We start from the raw sequence: 19038 nt of genomic DNA on the forward strand, positions 1-19038 counted from the left end.
CACTCACGGTTCTTTTTATATCAAGCTGAATCTTGTCAGATCCTCCATATTTTGGGTGCAGTTTTTTAATTATTTAGAGCCTGAGTTTCCCTTTCCTGTCACAGTCTCTCAGGATATATATATATATATATATATATATATATATATATATATATATGGAAAATGGGGTGGAAAGGACAAGCGCCAAATAGTGTGATAAATTAAAAATAAATGTGCCCGTGCTCAAATAATGTGCGTACCAAAGAAAAATTCTTTAAGGCTTATCTGTAAATCCTGTCGGTGGATGAAATAAACAAGGCTGGACCCGGGTTACTGGTGCCAAATAGGACCTTGATGAGAAGAGGCTCTTGGCAGAGCCAGATGGAAAAGAGAAATAATATAGTGTAGTACTTCCAATATAGTGAACCTTGTAATAATGGTTATGCGTACCCGATCAATTCTTGTATGAGTTTATATAGTAATATCCTTAGCTTATCCAGATTTCTTTTTTCTTTTTCAGCCCCAGAAGTACCCACATAAAGTGGTGATGGTCTGAAGGAGTGTAGAGAAACTGTTGAGGAGCCAGAACCCAAGGTGTAACCTTTATTGGAGTTCCTGTCCTCTGGGATCCTGCATTCTCCCTCACCGCAATAACAGCCCTTCCATTTCCTTTTGCAGGACAGAAGAAGCGCGTTAGGAGGACTTTTTAATATCCCACCACACACACCGGAGCGCTTTTATTGCGGTGAGGGAGAATGCAGGATCCCAGAGGACAGGAACTCCAATAAAGGTTACACCTTGGGTTCTGGCTCCTCAACAGTTTCTCTACACTCCTTCAGACCATCACCACTTTATGTGGGTACTTCTGGGGCTGAAAAAGAAAAAAGAAATCTGGATAAGCTAAGGATATTACTATATAAACTCATACAAGAATTGATCGGGTACGCATAACCATTATTACGAGGTTCACTATATTAGAAGTACTACACTATATTATTTCTCTTTTCCATCTGGCTCTGCCAAGAGCCTCTTCTCATTAAGGTCCTATTTGGCACCAGTAACCCGGGTCCAGCCTTGTTTATTTCATCCACCGACAGGATTTACAGATAAGCCTTAAAGAATTTTTCTTTGGTACGCACATTATTATTTGAGTACGGGCACATTTATTTTTAATTTATCACACTATTTGGCGCTTGTCCTTTCCACCCCATTTTCCAGATTACTATTTCGTCTGACTGCCATACAGACACACGGAAGGGACTGCTGCCTCCTCTTATTTGAAGGATTCAAGTGGTTGATTGACCATTCATATGTATGACACCTGCACTTTAACGCCACATTCAGGATAATACACTGTGCGCGATCCAAGAACTACTATCTTCATATATATATATATATATATATATATATGGAAGGTGTATTACAGCAGCAGTAAGCTGTTAGGTTTTACCCACTGAGGGATCCTGTTATACTCTCCTGACAGTTCGATTTACCTCAGGTCAAGCTTATTTATCAGTGGATCTGTTCAATCAACCTCTATTCCTTCTTAGTAAATAGGGTAAGGAGAGGAGTTGGCATTAATGTAGCTACTACTGGTGAAATGTTTAACTAGAGCCGTTTAGCTAAAAGCTACTGTAGATATATCAGTTCAGTAGATTCTTCTACTAACAGAAGATACTAATGCTGATCAGGACCATGGAATAGCTGTATAACTGTCTATTATATCTGCAGCGTGCTGTACTGAGGTGTGATGTGTATTTAGCTGACAGACGTGCTCCCTGTAGTACAGCTTCAGAACCTGGAACAGCACTCTCCCCTCCTCTCTGGCTCCCGGCTGTCAGTCACTCTGGAGGGGGAAGGATTTAGGGCGGTCCGGTGGATGCTACTTCCCTCTATGTACCTGGCAGCTTCCTGTCAGCTCCAGTTCCTGAGCTCCCCTCACGGTTAGGACTAGACTATACAGCGCAGATGGACCTGTGACGTCACACCCACGTGACCCGGCCTGAAAGGGAGAGGGGCAAGGATGCTAACGGGGGACCAAAAGTGTCCCCTCACGGGCTCGCTGTGCTCGGCACGCTTCGGGCACGGTGGCTCGCCACAATTATTTATTCCCCCTCTATGCCCTAGTGGATGGTAAAGCAGAAGCGGTCCAGCCTCCTGCAGCGGTCACGTGGTGGATACGTCACAGAGGTCCTTTCTCCAACTAGGAAACAGCAGCAACCCTCCCCTCACGGCTGCTGACCCTCTCACACAGCTTCCGATGAGTCCTGCTCTCTTGTCCCCTCAAGCAGCTCACTCAGGACCTGTCCTGCCCTCCGAGCAACACGGATCGGATGCCGCTCCCTGGACACCACCTCCGATGTCCCTGAGGTAAGAGACACAATGCAGGAGCTCCATTCCACTGAACTGCCTCAGGCACACTCCTCCCAACTGTCACCTGTCGGGTCTCTTTATAACCTCTCCTAGCCCTCACTGCAGTGTCCAGCACAAGTCCCCCCTGCAGTTAATGGAAGTCTGTGCTGGGGCTGTTTTAGAAAAGTCCACTCACTGATGGGGGAGGCCAGCAGGACAATAAGGCACTGGGCTATAGGTGCCATTACATTGCTACAGCCCCTATTACATTACCATATCAACATGTACATATATGAACTGCCATTGCATTACACATATAATATCTTGTATATAACTAACAGGCTCTATATGATTGAATAACTATTCCATAAAAGCCCATCCATTTCTTCTGGGGTATCACATGTGCACTCAGTAATAATGACTGCTGCATCCTTAGACGCCACCATCGGTAGCGCTATCAAAACATGCATCAGTCCTATGGTAGGTGCAGTTTCTCTGACTGACGTAGATTCATGTGGATGCGATTTCGATGTTCATGCAGTTGAGCGATCATTGGTGGACTGCCATGCATCTTAGCCTTAATGCACACATGCGGCGATTGATCTCTGATCAAATGGGACTACCGTTGTAGTAAGGATTTATTCAGTAGGGATTGATAGTGAATGAAAAAAAAAAACACGGGCGGGTCGTGACCATTTTCTGTATCTGCCTACATCTGCGATCCTGTACACAGAAAATATGGCGCCAGAGTCTCTGTTCCCTCGGCCATTTTGCGTGACCATAAGGCTACTCAGATGGTCGATTATCAAAGGATCTGCGACCACCGCTGCATGTCTGTACGCACATTCTTTGATCTGCGAGGCCGCCGGTGGGCGTTTCAATACATTTTGGGAGGTGGTAGCTTTAACATATATATGCACAGCAGTTGCGTACAAAATCACATCCGCTAATGCATTAGCGTCCATGTCAGAAACAGGGCCTGGTGTATGCAGCCACTTGCATTGATACGCCCGGGCAACACTTCCATAATACGCCCACCGAACGTACCGGGAACAGCCATCATCTTTCCACAACATTTCTAATACCGTCTATCTTGCTCGCAACAGTGCCTTTGTACGTACACTATGTGTACACATACACTGTAGGAATTATTAAGAATTTTTGCGCATGCCCAGTTGCGAAACAGCACTGAACTAAGTGAAAATCAGCAGTGCAGGCCGTTTGCATGTGAATCAGGCCCTAAATGGCTAAAAGTATGTGGACACACAAACATCACACCCATACTATGGCCATGAATAATAAATGCTACAGCATTAACATAAGATGCGGCAACTTAGAATCAGCCCCTTAGTGAGGTCAGGTGATATTAATTATACAATAGTGCTTGAAAAATATTTCAAGTATCTACTTAGGGGTAGAGTTACTAAAGTGCAGGTTTTTAGAAGTGGTGATGTTGCCCATAGCAACCAATCAGATTCTACTTAACATTTATCTAGCACCTTCTAGAAGATAATAGCTAGAATCTGATTGGTTGCTATGGGCAACATCTCCAGTTCTTAAAACCTGCACTTTTGTAAATATACCCCTTAGGGGTATATTTAGTAAAGTGAGGGTTTTTAGAATGGTTGGGTTATAATAAAAGGTGAACTTGGTAAAGAACAACAGACAGCAAGCTACAAAAGGAACAGGCAAAAATACATACATATCCAAGGTCAGGGCAGGCGGCAAACAATCTTAGTCATGAAACAATCGGAGGTCAGAAACATTGGAGCAGAATTACACGACTATAACATGGAGCATGGAAACGCAATTGAAGCAATCTCCAGCTATCGCTACCTATTTAGCCCAGTGATCCAGTGAGAAGCGGATATCACAGGAGGATGCGATCAGCATAAATGTACAGCTGTATTGTTGGAAGTCTGATTCAATGCTATGTAACTAGCCTAGAGTTTATGTTTGTAAGCGGCAACTCATTGTGAAGAAGCTACCAGCATTGTAACATCTGGCACTGATGTTGGGAGATCGGGCCTGGCTTGCAGTTGGTGTTCCAGTTCATGCCAAGGGTGTTTGATGGAGTTGGGGTCAGGGCATCATGGAAGACTGGAAAATAATTGAGCTTTACAGTCAGAAAACTTGGTAAAGTAATAGGTCAACCTAAGGACACACACAAGACACGTAAGAAACACCACAATAGTTTGGTCTCAATATATTAGCAATATATTCTGATTTGAGTGTTCTCTTTTCCAGCTGAAACCCCTCCATGTTAGCAACATACATTATCTGAGCATTTCCAATACTTCATGATTTTGGTAATGCTATTGTAGGTTTTATTTTTCACTTTGTATTGGGTATCTACGCTCTTTGCTTTAAGGTGAACAGGTCACCTACACTTTGGAGGCAGCCATTTTGTGGGCTGAAGTAGCTATTCAATAGGAACCAGTACATCATGAATATTAAGCAATGCCTCAGCAGATGCCTAAAAACACTTAATAGTCGGTCAGAGTACCCATTTTCTATGGTATGGCAGCTTATTCTGCCTTCCACTGCATGTAATACATTGTCTGGGATCAAAGTCTCACAACAGTCAACAAGAACCAGTCAATTACATGTTTCCCTATCCCCGGAGAAGCGAGGAAAGCTTAAGGCAGTGGCTCGAGACACTTCTCAGTGTGAATTTCTGCCAGCACCTGGTTCTCAAGTGGTGAAGACTGCAGGGTATCAGCACACTCAAAATAATAAGGCTCAGAATCTTTTGACTAGCGGAAGGTACGAGCTGAGAGCAGCGAATGATCCTCTAGTCTCACTGTGCCGAGACATAAAAATAGCAGAATGAAATACATACATGGTTCTTTCAGTCTATTCTGTCTGACCTATTTAAACTGCTGTTGTTCGAGGAAGAAAGAAGCATTATAACAAGAAATAAAATGTCAGCTCACTTTTAAATAACATTCACCAATTCTTACGACTATTTCTGCCACTGTTACAATTGCAATCCTCCATTGAACTCATCACACGCCTGCCAGTACTGGATAGTCTCCAGGAATACAATAAATTAGGCAACATTTATTCAATTCCAAGGAATAAAACACCTTGTCTTAAGCTTAACCTAATTAAATGTAATAGTCAAAATATTTTCCAAGTTCAACTCCACATCTAGGCCGAAATGTTAGATACACTCCCTAGTAGAGCGCGTTTATTATGTGTCCGAACGAGATGGACAACAGCAGCAGTGGCGGGCACTTACACATGGGTTACACTTCTTAGCAGCAAGATGCAAGTATACTGTTGCTCCATCAAACCACCTATACTACAAGTTCTGGGAATTTAATCAGGGCAAATTTATAACACGAAGGCTTGATTTCTTAGCAATCAGACTCACGATTTGCATATATTGATATAAACCTTTGCATCTTTGTCAGGTACAACTTTTAAATACTAAGTAGGATCTCCCTGGTTTGCCCCCAGAACATAGTTGCAGACCTTTTGGCTGCCTCCTCCAGGAGACAGCCAGGTCACTACGGCGGGGGGCGGGGTTCGGCAGAGGTAGGCGGGTCTGGGGCAGCAATGGGCGGGGCTCGGTGGAGGTAGGCAGGTCTGGGGGTGTGATAATGCAATGATGTCATTGTAGCACGACCCCCGCTATGTAATGCCAAGATTACCAGCATTCTAGAGCATGGGCAGAGCCACAATGAAACTATTCAACACGAATTGCGCCATGAATTGAGTCATCGGCTGTCTGTGCCGCCCACTTGGGTGGTGGGCGGCAGCGGCTGGATCACCCCAGCCCCCGGAAGCCTTGTCCACTTTTCCATTATTGGGAGCCTCCCGGGCATTCCAGGAGGGTAGGCAAGTATGGCCCAGAACAGCCTGAATTATTCATGCCATGGATAAAACAGGGTGCAGGAAACATTCCTGAGAGATTCTGGCCCAATGTGACATGGCGGCATCACACAATTGCTGCAGATTTGTCGGCTGAACCTTCATACTGTGAATCTCCTGATTCACCACATCCCGAAGGTGCTCTATAGGATTGGAAACTGATGACAGTGGAGGCCACTGGAATACACAGAACTCATTGTCATGATTGTGGAGCCAGCCTGAGAGGCCGTGTGCTTTGTTACAAGACACGTTATCCCGCTAGAATTAGTCATTAGAGGATGGGAAGACTGTGGCTATACAGGGGTGCACATGGTCAGCAATAACACATAGGTAGGCTGTGGAATTTAAATGATGCTTAATTGTTATTGAGGGGGCTAATGTGTGCCAATTAAACATTCCTAACACCATTAGAATTTGCCACCAAATACTGGCAACAAAGGACAAGCACATTAGGTGCTTACTTCTGGGTATTCATCTGACATGGCAATCGTTAATATGCTTTATGTTTATTATTTTCAACTCATGTTCCGTTCATTTGCCAGTTTTCCAGACCAACAAAAGTACATTACTATACCTCACTGTACAGTACTGGCATCTAGTGGCGAGAAAAGTGGAAAAAAAAAAAAGGAGGAGGAGGAGACAGAGTCCACTTACCATAAACATGAAGTGTAAGCATGTTATCTGCATTTATATAATTCTACTCTATGGAGATCTAGGGAAAATGTTGATAATAATGTCCAGGTGGAATGTCAATATGAGAGTTACGTATTGGGTCAAGTACAGTGGATAATTACCAGATGAAAATCCTTTGGGGTGGCTGTCCAATTAGCAGATCACTGCAAAGGCAATAACGATGTTGTAGATGACTGGAATTAAATCATCAGTCCACAGGAGGAGCTTCCTTGTTCCTTGTGCAATGCCAAGTCCTGGGGCATGTGAGTACCTGAGGGCAGGACTGAAGAGAAATGTGGCAGCTGTGGGCACAATTACATGCTGTGATGGTATTCCAGTAGAAATTGTTCGGTAATCCCTAATTGGTTTGATTGGGTAATGTGCAAGCTAGATACACCTCATTAGCAGACACACATACACCTACTTGGGGTTTTTGCAGCCCCCACATGAAACAGTGAGACGTCTGATACAAAAACAGCTCAGTGGATGTGGCTGAGGATCACAGGATCCAACTGTGAAGAGTAAAAAGAGGTTGTGAAAAGATCAATTAGCGATTACCGAACTATTTCTACTGGAATACCATCACAGCATGTAATTGTGCCCACGGCTGCCACATTTCTCTTCAGTCCTGCCCTCAGGTATTCACATGCCCCAGGACTTGGCATTGCACAAGGAAAACAGCAGGACAAACAGAAGGACACAGGAACAAGGAAGCTCCTCCTGTGGACTGATGATTTAATTCCAGTCATCTACAACATCGTTGTTGCCTTTGCAGTGATCTGCTAATTGGACAGCCACCCCAAAGGATTTTCATCTGGTAATTATCCACTGTACTTGACCCAATACGTAACTCTCATATTGACATTCCACCTGGACATTATTATCAACATTTTTCCCTATATCTCCATAGAGTAGAATTATGTATGGGACTCATTATATATGCTCTCAATAGAGGTTTTATTATATTCCTATCATATGTATTAATTGTTTATAATAAATGTGTATATTGTCTTTTTAGACATCCACTTCTTATCTATTCATTTTCTATTTAATATTATATATTTTTATGTACTATTAGCTCAAGCGCCAATCTCTTTATCCTTATTGTGTATATATATTTAGAGGCTGACTACCTCTGACTGGCCGCTAATTGACAGCGCACCTAAATACTTTTTTATCTGCATTTATTATTGGAAAATGCAATGTTCCATTTCTGGTTAACTTTAGCTTTTCGGCAAGGGTCTGGGACCTAACCTGCCGCATGGTGGGGCTCTCCTGTACGTCATTGTTGTGCTCTCTGTGGCTGAGATGAGGCCTGCAGATTTGTTTCAGAAAATGCATTGGCTGTATGTTCTGCTTGCTGCACATCGACCCCCCCCCCCCCCCAAAAAAAAAAAAAATAGTCTGAGTTACTGTCTGGCCATTCTCCTCTCTCCTTCCTCATTAAATAGGCATTTATGCCAACAGGACGGAACATTTCTCTGTTTGTATGTTGTTTTGAACATCATTCTCTATAAACTATAGAGACTCTTGTCGTCTCTAATATGCTCAAACCACCCACTCTGGCACCAACAATCATTCCACAATCAAAGTCACTTTGGTCACATTTCTTCCCCATTCTGCTAATGGGCTGGGTATGGGATGCCGACAGTCGGCGGTCAGAATCCCGACAGGGTTAAACCCTAACCCTTCCCCTCCCCCCAACCCCACTACTTACTTTCAGTATCCCGGCAGTCGGGATGTCGGTGTCAGAATTCCTGCGCCGGTAATGTAAGCGTTGGCATGTCGAGTTGTTGCCGTATGATTGGCTGATTAGATATTTTTATTAACAAGCCGGTGTACCTTTTAAAGTGTATTTTGGAACATTTTCATATACCTGTTTAAAGGATGATTTCATCTTTAAATAACATCTATAATGGAGCAATTGTATCTGTGCTTATTATTTGACCAAGAAATGCTTTTGCAGCAGCTTTTGTGTATATTGATGCAGTCCTGGCCCAGCTGACAACAGCCTCAGCACTTTAAACATTATTATCCTTTATTTATACGGTGCCACAAATGTTCCTCAGCACCTTAGAGCACATAAACTAATAAGTGAACAAAAAAACTAGTAACTTCACATTACATTACAGTGCAAGACAAGGACATGGATTATATACATTGCTGCAATAGTGATTAAAGCACTCACAGTAAGCAGCAGGGAGTTAGCAGGCAGGTGTTAGGTGCCCTTGTGGGGAGTAAGGAGTAGAAAAAGTGTAAGGAGAAGCACATGAGGGAAGAGGTCCCTGCTCGTGAGAGCTTGCATTCTAAAGGGGAGGGGCAGACAGACAGGTATGACACAGATGCAGTAGATAGGGAGGAAAGAGCATGAAGTGGGTTAGAATAAGAGCTGGAAGACCTTGATGAAGTAGTGGGTCTTGAAAGCCCGTTTGAAGATTTTAGAGAAGTGGAGACAGTCTGGAGGGCGGGAGTGGGAGGAAGTAATCAGTTGGCAAGAGAGGTGGCATGCATTTGTTGAGCGAAGTGGATGGGCGGGAGTGTGACAGGAGATGAGGTCAGAGATGTAAGTGGGAGAGGGTTGGGTGAGGGCTTTGTAGGCGAGTGTAAGAACCTTGAATTGGCATCTGATGGGGAGCCGGTGTAGGGCTTGAAGGAGAAGGGGAGCAAATGTAGAACGTTTGGAGAGGAAGATTGAGCCGAGCAGCAGCATTGAAGAACAATTGTAGTGGGAGACTAGCTAGGAGAAGGTCACAGTAGTCCAATCTGGAGATGACCAGCAAGTGGATGAGGGTTTTAGTAGCATCCAGGGTGAGGAAGGGTCTAATGCTGGAAATATTTTTGAGATGGAAATGGTAGGACTGCGAGAGGTGCCGAATGTGTGGTTTAAAAGAGAGGGAGTAGTCTAAGATAACTCCAAGACAGCACACTTTGGGGCTAGAGGAGTAGCTGTGCCATAAATAGATAATGAAATTATGGGAAGTGAGGTAGTGGAAGAGGGCGGGAAGATGATCAGCTCAGTCTAAAGCTGCATACACACGTAAAGATTTTCTGTCCAACCATCCAACTAGTTGATTGGTTGGAATGAAAATCTGGTAAGGTATGGGAGTAAATGATGATCAGCAATTTGTTCCTAAATGCCAGAAAACAGATAAAAATGGTTGTTCAGACAAGTTTGAACAAATTGTTTAGATCAAACATTTAACAAACAACAGTTTTTGTCCAATTTCCAGCGTTTGGGCGCAAATTACTCATCATCAGTTAATCCCGTACGTTACCAGATTTTCATTCCAACCAATCAACTAGTTGGATGGTTGGACAGAAAATCTTTACGTGTGTATGCACCTTTAGACATGTTAAGTTTAAGAAAGTGCTAGGACATCCAGGAAGAGAGAGACACAGTTGGAGATACAGGTGAGGAGAGAGGGGGAGAGGTGGAAAAGTAGATTTGAGTATCATCAGCATAGAGATGATACTGGAGGTCAAAAGAGTTGATGAGTTCACCTAAAGAGGATGTACAGATGTGCCCAGCTAGTTTGTTGCTCCATACACCATGTAGCGCACCATGCATCTCGTGTCACACAGTAACGAAACGTAGCGTAGCACTGAAAAAGTCAAACTGTAATTCTTGTCCACCAGGTGTCACTTTTCCTAAAATAAACAGCGCATGTGTCAGATTTCCAATGCATTTTCTATATCACCGCCCGATAATTGACTGACAGAAGCTGCGATTCGGTCCACTATAGTACAGTGTTTTCCTCATGGGATCAGAGCTGTAGAAGAATGTCTAATAGTTTTAAATCATTACATTAAGTGTGTGAGTCCTGTACTTTTTAATAAAAATATTTCACACACGCGCACACACACACTTGTGGCACGTCGGTGCTGTGGTGGCTGCCAGCTCCGGCGTATGGAGGCTCATAGTACTGCCCATGCCCAGTGGGTCGGGAGTCACACACAGTGCACCCCAGACTTAGTTAGTGATTTCATGACTTCAGAAACTAGTAGAGGGTTGGTTGCAAGTGGGGTCTATGTATTAAAAACTGTTTGTGCATTTTAAGACTCACACTTGCGGCAATGTGGTGGCTGCCAGCTCCGGGGGTTGCACATGGGATCTCTGGCGTATGCCAGTGGAGCTGCTCCATACGCCATGTAGCGCCCTGCTAGTCACACTATGCAAAGGCTAAGTACTGCGCGTGCCCAGTGGGACACAAAGCCGGAAGTGCTGGTCAATACAGCACTACAGAAACATTTCATGTCCTGCGCATGCGTGTGCTCCAATGCATTAATATCCGGCATTGTGCGCCCTACTGTGTTTTAGCAAATGGCTGTGAGGCAGCGGCCATATTCCAGGAGGGAGGTGGACATCCTCCTTGAGTGGAGGGATCTGCTACTTCTCAGCAATGCTGAGAAACGCCGGGCATTTGTAAATGCCCAGCATGATATCCTTGCCCAAGTAGGCCGGGAAAGATCGAACTGGTCACTACAGTGTCGCTTTAGTGACTTGGCGAGGAGAGATGCCCCACAGCTGCAGAGGCTCAGACAGCACCTTGTGCATAGTAAGGTCGTACAGGTAAATAGGGAGAATAGGAGAGGTCCAAGAATAGAACCTTGGGGACTCCTACTGTTAGTGGAAGTGGGGGGGAAGAGGAGTCATGGGGGGACACAGAGAAGGAATGATCAGAGAGGTAGGAGGAAAGCCAGGAGAGGGCAGTGCCACGTAGACCAAGACAGTGAAGGATTTGCAGGAGGAGAGGGTGGTCTACAGTGTCAAATGCAGCAGAGGTAAAGAAGAATGAGCAGAGAGTAGTGGCCCTTGGATTTGGCAGCTAGGAGGTCATTGCATACTTTCATGAGGTCAGTTTCAGTGAAGTGGAGAGAACGGAAGCCAGATTGAAAAGGGTCAAGGAGGGAGGAAAGAAAGGTGGTCATAAACAATATGCTCAAGGAGTTTGGAAGCAAAAGAGTAGAGAGATGGGTTGGCAGTTGGAGAGTATGTTAGGATCAAGGGTAGGTTTTTAAGAATGGGAGAGACAAGGGCATGTTTGAATGCAGAAGGGACAGTGCAGATAGAGAGAGATTGAGGAGGTGGGCAAGATGGGAACAGGCAGGAGACAGGTAACAGAGGAGACAGGAAGGGATAGATTCAAGCAGGGAAGGTGGAAGGAGGGGAGGAACGGATGAGGGCCATGACTTCCTCTTCAGAAACTGGAGAAAAGGATGTCAGAGTTGGTGAGACAGATGGGGAGGGGTGGTCAGGGAAAGGAGGGACAGCATTGCTGAGGGTCTGATGGGATATGATGTCCTCAATTTTAGATGTAAAGTAGGTTGCAAAGTCAAGGGCAAAGAGCGAGTAGGGAAAGGGCAGAGGACAGAGTTGAAAGTTGCTAAGAGACGTTGGGGGTTTGAGGACTGGGAGATGAGGTTCTTGAAAAGTGATTGTTTGGAGAGGGACAGGGCAGCACTGTAGGATGAGAGAATAAATTTGGAATGGAGGAAGTCTGCCTTAGAGCGTGATTTTCTCCACTAACGCTCGGCAATTCCTGAACCCTTTTACAGGTGCCTTTCTGTTATCCTTGACCCTTTGTGGCATTTTATAATAGTTATTATTAATAATTTGACTAATGGGCTTTGTTTCTCTGTTTTTTTTACTACTACATCTATCCTAGTAAAAGTAGGATATCAGCATTTGCTGCTTCTGGATTGAATAATATGTGCATATCTCTTTAAATAGTGCATTAAGCCACTACTCACGTTCTTCTAGGATATGTACAACCCATTAATTTAGTCTAAAAATGCATTTTTAATGAATGTGTGAAAGGGCAGAGTCATGCAAATGCCCTGCTCACAAGCACAGAGGAACTGGAGGACAGAATAAGCCAAAAGTCAGCCTTCAGCCTGTGCCTATATATTATTATGTCTCAGACTGGGGGAATTTATCAAATCTTGAAAAAAAGAGATCAAGTGGAGAGAAATAAAGTACCAGCCAATCAGCTTCTAGCTGTCATTTTACAGTCTCTGCTAGAAAATGACATAAGCTGATTGGTTGGTACCTTGGGCTCCATTTATCAATGATACATGACCCCTTTAGCACTTGCACTCACTAAAAGGGGTTATATGTCCTCCTTTCAATACTTAACAAACAGCAGTAATCTAAAGATTGGCACTGCTTGTTACTGCATCGCTCTCCATTGCCGTCAATGGGGACCGGCTGCATCAAAGCCTTCCAGGCACTTCCAGGTCCCTCCCGGGTGGAACGATCATGTACATGCACAGACTGATCATCGCGCATGGCACAGAAGCCCGTTGCCGGCAGCATTAAGCAAGCCATCGTATATAGTACTGGTAATATTAGACACAGGTCTGTACATTGTATGTGTGTAGCAGCAGGACCTAAGACATATGAATCTCTATATTTCTACTTCAGGGTCCATAGGGTATCCACAGGATACCTTGGGGTATAGGTGTGACGTCAGTCGCAGGGCACCAAAGAGTTAAGCTTTCAGCCTCCCAGGATGCACTAGGTCCCCCTCCTATACCCCGCCCCCGGGCCAAGGCACCTCAGTTTAGTTTGGTGCCCGGCCGGAGTCGGGTGCACCTGTTGGAGTGGGGGCTAGAAGAGCCCCTGAAGCTTTTTCTTCATGCAGCTGTGGCTGCACATCTGGATGAACAGCATGGACAGTCAGTCCTGACGTCCATGCTGTCTTCCCTACACCCCGCCGGTACCAGAACGCCGGTACTGATCCGGGGATGCTGGTGGGCGTCTGGGGTCACAGCTAGCGGTGACCCCAGATGCTCCGGACCATGGCCGGATTCAAGGGGGACAGAGGTAAGCAGCGGGGTCCCGCGGTGGGTCCCCGCTGATCACATGGTCCTAAGTCCCCAGGCAGGGGGCTCCCTGGGGACTGGCTGCAGCGTGGAGCCAGGCGACCAACCTGTGCTTCCACTACCCCCTGGGACAGCGGACCGCAGCAGAGCGGTAGCGCTGCGGCGTCCCAGGGGTTAAATGCATGCCAGGGGAGCGCGCCTTCCCTGTCTCACAGCCGGCGCCTCCCCCGCTGCACACAGCCCTCTCTGCATGCTGCCGACTGGTCCTGTGGCAGCGCTCCTCCCCCAGGCCAGCCTCCTCTCTGCTCCTCGGCGGCCATCTTCTCCAGAACGCATGGTGAACGCTGCTGGAAGCGCTGGACGGAAGCATCGTGGTCTGGGTCCCCCCGCATACCTCTCCTCCGCTGTGGCTCAGGTCTGTGTATGCAGCGCTGTGTCCTACCAGGCCCTGTGTCTGTGTAGTTGAGTGATCAGCGCTGTTAGTGCAGGAATTGTTATTTCTCTGCATTGTATGTGACTGTGCTAGCGCTGCCTGTAACTTTTCTTCTCTAAACTGTCAGCTTTATTACTGTCCCTGTTCTTCTGCTAAAGCCCTTGCGGTGCGGTGCTGCAGGGTGGTCTCTCGCCTATTTAATACTTAATTGGTGAGAGAGGTCACATACGTGGTGCCATCATGTCTGAAAGTGATTTTCCCCTCCGGCTACAGTGTACCACGTGCAAAGTACCGTTAGCGGAGGGGGAGGGTAGCGCGGAGGGCCTTTGCCGGCAGTGTTTGTCCATGGCGCGGCCTATTACGGTTACAGCACCGGTACAGGAGCCGCCCTGGGCTTGTTTCGCTTAGGCGTTAACAGCTTTAGTGGGCCAGTTAGCTCCGCAGCCCGCGTTTACTCCGATGGGTTTGTCCCAGCAGTCTGTGGTGTCGTCACCCATGCAGGGGTTCCCACGACAATTGGTGGTACCCCACAGTCTCCCTATTTCCCCGCTCCCGGGTTCTCAGGAGCCAGCGTGGGTTAACTCCCTGACGAGTTCTGTACAGCACTTGTCGGATGTGTTGCAAGGGGAGTCTGTGATGCGGCCTCATAAAAGGCCGGTGGCGTCTCTGTCCGCTCCTTATGAGGATGACGAAGGGACGTCTGATGATGGGGAGATTCTGGATCCTTACGATCAGGAACCTCTCCATACTAAGGACGCTGATGCTAAGTCCAAAGTATATATTCCTGGACTTATTCGGGCAGTCCGCACAGCCTTGGTGATTGAGGACGAAGTTCCCCCAGCGGCTAAATCTAAGTATGCCTTTTTCAAAGATGTGAAGGGCGATGCCACAGTCTTTCCTCTTTCGGGTCAGTTGGTGGACCATTTAGAGGAGGCGTGGAAACAACCTGGCAAAAGATACCAGCCGCAGAGACGCCTGGCGGTGGCTTATCCGTTCGCGGATAATTATTTTGCTAAGTGGGAATCCCCTCCACAGGTGGATTCTCACGTGACCCGTCTTATCCGTAGTGCCACATTGCCGATGCCATCCATGTCCTCCCTTAAGGATGCTACGGACCGCAAGGTAGAAATCTGCCTGAAGTCCGCTTATTCCCTTGCAGGGGGGGCAGCACGGCCGGCTATGGCCATTTGCTGGGTTGCCAGAGCGATGGAGCGCTGGGCGGATTCATTAGAGGCTTCTTCTGAATCCGACTGTCCGGCCGAACAGGCGGAGTTGATTGGCAATCTCCGTGATTCGGCCACCTACATCAACGAGGCGGCTCTAGACATTAGTACTCTGGTGTCTAGAATTTCTTCAGCAGCGGTAGCTGCTCGTCGCACCTTGTGGCTGCGATCCTGGAAGGCGGACGCAGATTCCAAGAAAGGTCTGGAAGCGTTGCCGTTTACCGGAGAAGTTCTCTTCGGTCCGGATCTGGATAAGATTGTGGCCACGCTGGCGGCAGCCAAATCGGCTTGTCTCCCGTCGGCCGCTGCTCCTTCTGGTTCGGGACCATCGTCCTTTCGGTCATCTAGGGCCCAGGGCAGGCCCAAACCACAGTCGTTTCCTCGACAGGCTGGCCCTAAGAAATCGGTCAAGCCCCGGAAGCAGGCATGGAGTACCAGACGTCCGGCCCCCAAGCCAGATGACAAGCCTGCGGCCTGACGGTCCGGGCCTCCCTTTGGGGGATCCCAGGGTGGGAGGCCGCCTGCTACAGTTCGCCCAGTGTTGGTCGACCACTACGACAGACACTTGGGTTCTGGAGGTGGTTTCCCACGGATACGCCCTCTCCTTCCGGCACAGACCCCCGGCTCGCTTCTTCACCACGGGTCTCCCATCAGACCGGAACAAGGCTATGGAGCTGCGGAAGGTATTGCACACTATGCTCCAGGCTGGAGTTATAGTGGCTGTTCCATTCTCCCAGAGGGGCCAGGGTTTCTATTCAAATCTATTTTTGGTACAGAAACCCAATGGGTCATATCGTCCGATTCTCAACCTCAAAGCACTCAACAAGTCTTTGCGGGTCCCGAAGTTTCGGATGGAGACCCTACGGTCCATCATTCTGGCGCTGGAACCTGGGGACTACTTGGTGTCATTGGACATACAGGACGCTTACCTGCATGTCCCTATTCTTTTGCGCCATCAACAGTTCCTCAGGTTTGCAATCCGCAGCGACCACTTCCAGTTTCGGGCGTTACCTTTTGGCCTGGCAACAGCACCACGTGTTTTCACCAAGGTGATGGCGGTCATGGCGGCTTCTCTGCGGCTGCAGGGAGTCCGCATGTTGCCGTATTTGGACGACCTGTTATTGGTGGCAGGATCTCCAGAGCTCCTGTTACGCCATTTGGATCTGACCATTGCACTGCTGCAACGGCACGGCTGGCTAATCAACTGGCAGAAGTCCACTCTAATCCCGTCTCGGAGGATTCTGCATCTTGGAGCCTTATTGGACTCGGGACAGCAAAGGATCTTCGTGACGGAGGACAAGATCTCTGCTTTACAGTCAAGGGTGCGCAGTTGCCTGCACAGCCGCCGGGTGTCCTTACACTCGGCGATGAGGTTACTGGGCTCCATGGTGTCGGTGTTCGACATGGTGGAATACGCCCAGTTTCACTCCAGACCTCTGCAGCACCTGATCCTGTCCAAGTGGAACGGGCTGCCTCAGTCTCTGAAGTCCCAGACGATTGTGCTCACCCAGGAGGTTCGCCTGTCCCTTGCGTGGTGGTTACAGACGACCCACCTCAACAAGGGACGTCCGTTCTGGGTTCCAAATTGGGTCCTGTTGACAACGGACGCCAGTCTTCGGGGCTGGGGAGCAGTTTCGGGTCCACACTTGTTCCAGGGCAGGTGGACGCCGACAGAAGCGGAGCTTCCAATAAATATCTTGGAACTCCGTGCGGTCTTCAATGCTCTCCAGCAGGCACAGCGGTTTCTCCAGGGTCGCCCGGTGCAGGTCCAGTCGGACAACGCTACCACCGTGGCCTACATAAACAGGCAAGGAGGAACTCGCAGTCGGGCGGCTCTCGTAGAGGTCTCTCGGATCCTGGTTTGGACGGAGCGCAATCTTCCGGCCATATCAGCGGTCTTCATCCCGGGAGTGCTAAATTGGGAGGCGGACTTTCTAAGTCGCCAGGACGTTCATCCGGGGGAATGGTCCCTGCACCCGGACGTTTTTCAACTACTGGTGGACAGGTGGGGTCTTCCAGAAATCGACCTCATGGCGTCCCGGCACAACAACAAGTTGCCGGTGTACGGGTCTCGCACAAGAGACGAAGGGGCGTCTCTGGTGGATGCTCTGTCCGTCCGGTGGACGTTCCGGTTCGCATACCTGTTCCCTCCGGTCTCCCTTCTTCCACGGGTAATCCGGAAATTCAAACAGGAAGGAGGGACGCTCCTGTTGATAGCTCCCGCGTGACCCAGACGGCACTGGTTCTCAGACCTTCAGGGTCTGTCCGTGGACAGTCCTCTGCGGTTGCCGCTACGACCGGACCTTCTGTCTCAGGGTCCTTGCCTTCACCCGGACCTGACTCGGCTATCTTTGACGGCGTGGCTGTTGAGACAGCCATGCTGAGGTCCCGGGGGTTTTCCAGCTCTGTGGTGCGTACCATGTTACGAGCTCGGAAACCGTCTTCCGCGAGGATATACCATCGCGTGTGGCATACGTTCTTCCAGTGGTGTCGACCGAGAGGTTATGCACCGCGGGAGTTTCGTCTGTCTCGGATTCTCGCCTTCCTGCAAGCGGGACTAGATCATGGGCTTCGCCTTGCTTCTTTGAAGGTACAGGTTTCGGCCCTATCTGTCTGGTTTCACCGTAGGATTGCTACAATCCCGGATGTGCGCACCTTTATGCAGGGTGTTCTCCGCATTCAGCCGCCCTTTGTTCCACCTGTGGCGCCTTGGGATTTGGCTGTGGTCCTGAGGGCTCTCCAAGGACCGCCGTTTGAACCACTGGGCTCAGTGGATCTTAAATGGCTAACAGCTAAGACTGTTTTCCTTCTGGCCATTGCTTCGGCCAGACGTGTTTCTGAGTTAGGGGCTCTTTCTTGTAGACCCCCTTTCTTGTTTTTTTATGGGAACAGGGCAGTGCTCCGCACTCGGCCCGAGTTTCTTCCCAAAGTTGTTTCCCAGTTTCACGTTAACGAGGAAATAGTTGTTCCGGCCTTTAACTCACCAGGTCTTTCCGTGGGTGAGGCCTCTTTGGATGTTGTGCGGGCCTTAAGGACTTATGTTGACCGCACTTCTTCGTTTAGGAAGTCGGACGCTTTGTTTGTCCTCTATGGCTTCCGTAAAAAGGGTTGGCCTGCTTCAAAGCAAACTTTGGCAGCCTGGATCCGTATGGCTATTTCTGAAGCTTATCTTCATGAAGGCCTACCGGTCCCTCCTTCTCTGAAGGCTCATTCCACTAGGTCTGTGGGTCCTTCGTGGGCAGCTCGACGTGGTGCCTCGGCAGTTCAGATCTGCAAGGCTGCTACGTGGTCTTCTGTCCATACCTTCGTGAGGTATTACAGGTTTGACACCTTCGCCTCTCAGGATGCTTCCTTCGGGCGGCGGATTCTCCTTTCTGCACAGGAGCGCACCCCACCCTTAAAGGATACTGCTTTGGGACATCCCCAAGGTATCCTGTGGATACCCTATGGACCCTGAAGTAGAAAATATGAGATATGGTAAGAACTTACCCTTGTTATCTCTATTTCTACGAAGTCCATAGGGTTCCACAGGACTCCCGCCCTGTCGCACCTGTGCTGCTGATGGGCTTTGCTCTGGTCACCGGTTTTCCGTCTCCCTCTGGTGAGAATGTGATTCTTGTATGTGTCCAGATCTTTGTTCTCTCTCTTCCTTCTCCTCCTCCGGCCTATGGCTTG

The sequence above is a fragment of the Taudactylus pleione genome, unplaced genomic scaffold, assembly GCF_031769625.1.
Source record: "Taudactylus pleione unplaced genomic scaffold, aTauple2 ptg001408l, whole genome shotgun sequence".
NCBI classification, from domain to species: Eukaryota; Metazoa; Chordata; class Amphibia; order Anura; family Myobatrachidae; genus Taudactylus; species Taudactylus pleione.